This window comes from Amphiura filiformis, chromosome 15, assembly GCF_039555335.1.
Source record: "Amphiura filiformis chromosome 15, Afil_fr2py, whole genome shotgun sequence".
Classification (NCBI taxonomy): Eukaryota; Metazoa; Echinodermata; class Ophiuroidea; order Amphilepidida; family Amphiuridae; genus Amphiura; species Amphiura filiformis.
Genome location: NC_092642.1, coordinates 40,565,910 through 40,571,909, shown reverse-complemented (window position 1 = coordinate 40,571,909; position 6,000 = coordinate 40,565,910).

Sequence of the window (6,000 nt, the reverse complement as noted above, 5' to 3'; positions counted from 1 at the left end):
TCAATAGGTCAAAGGGCGATGTATCCCAGAACTGCAAAAAATGTCCCACAATGCATTGCAAACTTCCAATGCCGATTTGGCTTATTCAGATCTTTCAGATGACATGTAAGTACCTGAAAGGTATATCATATTATCGATTCACATTGTTTAGGTCAGGAAAAAAACACTTTTACCCTTGAAGGCTATGGGTTGAAAAATGCAAACGTCATTGTTTGTACTAATTAATAAATAAGATTTGTTTTGAAATAACTGTAGATTTGGATTGGGACTGCGTTAGTCAAAATGGGTAAGCGTTGGGTTGAAAAGTGTAAACATCTTAATGAACTTTGTGAACTAATTAATCATCAATATGATTTGTTGATGTACATTTGGACTACGTTAGTCAAACTGCGTAAGCGTTAGATTGGAAAGAGCAAACATCTTAATGAACTCAGTGTTTGAACTAATGATCAATGATAGGATTTGTTGTTAAGTGTGAATTTGGATTGTGATAGTCAAACTGGGTAAGCGTTGGATTGAAAAGTGCAAACATCTTAATGAACTTTGTGAACTAATTAATCAACAATATGATTTACATGTTGATGTACATTTGGATTACGTTAGTCTAACTGCGTAAGCGTTAGATTGGAAAGAGCAAACGTCTTAATGAACTCAGTGTTTGAACTAATGATCAATGATAGGATTTGTTGTTAAGTGTGAATTTGGATTATGTTAGTCAAACTGCGTAAGCGTTGGATTGGAAAGAGCAAACGTCTTAATGAACTCAGTGTTTGAACTAATGATCAATGATAGGATTTGTTGTTAAGTGTGCATTTGGATTATGTTAGTCAAACTGCGTAAGCGTTGGATTGGAAAGAGCAAACGTCTTAATGAACTCAGTGTTTGAACTAATGATCAATGATAGGATTTGTTGTTAAGTGTGAATTTGGATTATGTTAGTCCCCGGGTGTTAGTCAAACTGCGTAAGCGTTAGATTGGAAAGAGCAAACGTCTTAATGAACTCAGTGTTTGAACTAATGATCAATGATAGGATTTGTTGTTAAGTGTGAATTTGGATTATGTTAGTCAAACTGCGTAAGCGTTAGATTGGAAAGAGCAAACGTCTTAATGAACTCAGTGTTTGAACTAATGATCAATGATAGGATTTGTTGTTAAGTGTGAATTTGGATTATGTTAGTCAAACTGCGTAAGCGTTGGATTGAAAGAAAAACGTCTTAATGAGTTGTTTGTACCAATTAATGGATCAATATGATTTGATACTGCAATATAATTAGTCAAACTGAGAATATTAAGGGGGTACTACACCCCCTGCCCAATTTTGTGATTATTTTTGCATGTTTCTCAAAAATTATAGCACATTGGGAACAAGTAAGATATGCATATTATAGGGGCAAGGACTACAATTACTGCACTGGAAATTGTTATTTCAGCACAGACAACAGTTGTGGAGTTACGGTCAAAAATTAGGGAAAACCAATATTTGATTAATAAATCAATAACTACTTGCCTTGAATTGTTGAATTCTCAGTACAGTAGTTGTAGTCCTTGCCCTTATAATATACATATCTTAATTGTCACCAATGTGCTTTAATTTTGAGAAAAATCCAAAAATAGGCACAAAATTGACCAGGGTGTAGTACCCCTTAATGACCTCTGAACCCGCCTTTGATTGTGTAGCACAAACAAAAATCGTAAAATTTAATTAACTTTTTTTACTCAGGATGTATGACCTTTCTATCTGTGACAGTTCATCTATATTGCATGGTGTACTCATTTTTGATGTATATAGACCTACACTCGATGATGTATCTTTGTTTATAGCTTACTCTGTGCCCTCATTTCCAGGGTATAGATTCATCTTGACTGATGAGTTACTGATGTTTGAGTCTATTTTCTTTATAAACACCCAATATGTGTAACAACTTTGTGCCCTTAACTGCTATAATCAATATTATTGTTCGTTCTTCCTTCTCTCAATTTTAATACATGTTCCAAACAACAAAACCAAATAAATCGAGCAAAGAAGTCACCTTCAAAGTGTTAGACTCATGTTTCAATCACCTAAATACATCAGGCTAATTTACCCACTGCTGTGTGAAGTCCTCCTACAGCATTTGTTGTTCTTGACCATTTTGATAAAGTTGTTGTTTCCATGTCTCCATCTCCTTTTCTGTCTCCCTCGTCTTCTTTTTCTGGTCCTTGGTTGCCATTCAAAGTCAGAGACATTGTAGAGAAGATAAATGAAATGAAATGGAGCAGATGGGCAGACCATACAAGACAACAGATGGACCAAAAGAATGGCAAGAAACTGACGCATAATGCTAAAACACCATTAATGTTCCGCCCCTAATATAGTAATATAGTTTAAATATGGGATGCTAGGTATGGAGTATAGCATCCCACGTTAATCCTGCTACTTGTACCGTATGGCATATATGGGAGTTATTTGAGAGATGGAGATTTTTATGCTATCGCTAACTTCTATTAATCTATACGCGCAATTCAAAACCACTCCATTGTGAAAATTTTCAATTAATCAGTCACAGTAGAATGATTTTGAATTGATTCAATTAGCGTACACGTAGAAGTTAGCGTCAGCATATTCAATTGGCGTACACGTAGAAGTTAGCGTTAGCGTATTCAATTGGCGTACACGTAGAAGTTAGTGTTAGCGTATTCAATTGGCATACACGTAGAAGTTAGTGTTAGCGTATTCAATTGGCATTCACGTAGAAGTTAGCGTTTGCGTATTCAATTGGCAAACACGTAGAAGTTAGCGTTTGCGTATTCAATTGGCGTACACGTAGAAGTTAGTGTTAGCGTATTCAATTGGCATACACGTAGAAGTTAGCGTATTCAATTGGCATACACGTAGAAGTTAGCGTATTCAATTGGCATACACGTAGAAGTTAGTGTTAGCGTATTCAATTGGCATACACGTAGAAGTTAGTGTTAGCGTATTCAATTGTCATACACGTAGAAGTTAGTTCATTCATTCATTCATTCATTCATTCATTCATTCATTCATTCATTCATTCATTCATTCATTCATTCATTCATTCATTCATTCATTCATTCATTCATTCATTCATTTATTTATTTCCACAATTCACATATAAATACAAAATACGCATTAAAATACCATCAAAGAATCATGGAGGAGATGGCCGAAAGGCCAGTAAGGCCAGAGGTAGCCATCCCTTTAACAGAAAAGTTACCAAACAGAAAATTCAACAGCAAATAATAAAAATTAAAAACAACAAACAAACAAACAAGAAACAAAAAAACACTACAATGCTCGTCAATTAATCATATTTTGAAATTAAGTGTCTTTTGTACACGTTCCGGAAATGTTTCACTGAATAAGACGCTCTTAAAGATTTTTGCAATGAGTTCCATAATATAGGACCAGCTGTACGGACAGCGTGATCGGTGAAAACCCTGCTATTTTTAGTCAAGTTATAGTTATTAGCGTTTCTTGTTTGGTAATCATGAATATTAGATCGTAGGGTAAATAAACTGTCAAATAAGCTCGGTAATTCATTAATACTGTACTTATACATAAAAACTCCCAATTCTAATTTATAGGTGTCATTGTTTGCTAAAATGTTATATTTGGCAAACAAGGGGGCTGTATGACTTCTGTAATGACTACTGGCAACTGTCCGTATCGCCCATTTTTGGAGTTTCACAATTTTATCCAAATATGTTTTACATGTGTTTCCCCAAATTAATATTCCATAGTTCAAATAAGGTTGAATAAAGGTACAATATAGAGTATAAAGAATGCGATCTGGTACAAAGAATTTGAGTTTGTTCATTACACCAATATTCCTTGAAATAGTTTTTGCTATACAGTTAATATGACACCTCCATGTTAAGTTTTCGTCTATGAGTACTCCCAGGAATTTGGTATTATCTACCCTTTCTAGAACGATTTCGTCTAAAATTATCTTAACATCTACATTACAGACAGTTGTTGTTGAATCAATATTTATCCAATTCTTGGACGTCATATGTGGTGTTCCCAGAATCATATAATTGGTTTTACTGGCATTTACTGATAATTTGTTTGCTCTGAACCAATTACTGACTTCCTTTAGTTCATTGTTAATTAACCAAAATTTGCTTCTTATATCTTTATGCGAGTATAGTATTGTGGTGTCGTCTGCAAACAGAATAAAGCTAAGTACGTTAGATGTGTTAACAATATCGTTTATATAAAGTATAAATAGTAGAGGTCCCAATATGGAACCTTGAGGGACACCGCATATGATATCTTTCATTTTGGATTCACACGAGTTATAATATACATATTGTTTCCTGTTACTTAAGTAATTCCTAAACCAGTCCAGTACAATGCCTCGGAATCCGTAGTGTTCTAATTTGTGGGCTAATATGTTATGGTCTATAGTATCAAAAGCCTTTGAAAGGTCTAAAAATACTCCAATAGTAGTTTCATCTTTTCTACCGCATTATTAATTTTATCCACTAAATGTATAATGGCCATATAAGTAGAGTGATTGCTGCGGAAGCCAAATTGATTATCATTAAGTATTTTATGACTGTCAATATAAGCAATACATCTATTAAAAACCAATCTTTCAAGTATCTTTGAAAAACAAGGCAATACCGATACTGGGCGATAATTCGAAAACACTTCAGCGTCTTCTTTTTTGTAGATTGGTATTACCTTTGCTACTTTTAATTTTTGAGGGACAATACCTGTTGTGATAGAAAGATTGAAAATTGAGGCAAGTGGCTTTACAATTTCGTTTGCTACCCTTTTGATAATGAAGTTTCCAATATTATCGCAACCAGCACTTTTGTTCTGATTGAATTTATCTATGATTTTAATAATTTCTGGTTCTATAATAGGTTTCATATACATGCTACTAGATACGGGATTATCTAGATAATCAAAATAGTCTTTTCCCGATTTATGAATATTTGCTGCAAGTTTCGGACCTATGTTCACAAAATATTTATTAAAATGATCACATATTTCTTGGGGATCTAAAATAGTAGCAGTATTGTCATTATTGTCCGTCTTAAATTTATTTTTAGTTTGCTGATTTTTACCACGTCCAATAATACTATTAATTGTTTTCCACGTCTGTTTCATATTATTTTTTGCCCGTTCAAATTTGGTAAAAAAATAGTTTCTTTTAGATTTGCGTATCAAACCATGCAGTTTATTCCTATAGGTTTTAAATTTTTGGAGGCATTCCGTATTTGGATTCTGCAAATACTGTTTATATAAAGAATTTTTCATATTTATACAACGTAAAAGCCCTTTAGTTATCCACGGTGATCTTGGGTCTTTTTTTCTTTTACTTGAACATTTCTTCAATGGTACACATTCATCATATACATTGTTAAATATTTCAATAAACTTGTTATAATCATCATCTGCATTAACATTATCAAGACATTCTTGCCATTTAACATTAGCCAATTTGTTCTTTAACTTATTAATATTGTAGTTATTGTGTACTCTTTTGTATGTTGCCTTTTTACACGGAATATCTGATACATCTAGATTTGTAGACAAGATAGTAGGGAAATGGTCACTTATATCAGTAACTAAAATAGCAGATTGTACAATATTTTCATTATTCGTTAATATGTTATCGATTAATGTAGCAGATGTTTCTGTTATTCTGGTCGGTTTGTAAATAGTTGGCATTAAGGAATAAGAGTAAATTAAATCTAAGTAGTCATGAATAGCTTTTTCATTTTCCACTTTCAGGAGATCTATATTGAAGTCACCCATAACGTAGGCTAACTTTTTTTCAGTGTTTATTTTTTGAAAGACAGGGTCTATATCTAATATAAATTCGTTTATCGCTGTATGAGCTCTGTACACCACACCAACAATAATATTGCGACTTTTTACATTTTCTATTTCAATGAAACATGACTCATAATTTGATGTTGCCTTACTCAAATCTTTACGTAGCTTATAAGTAAGTTTGTCGGAAATGTACATACCTGCGC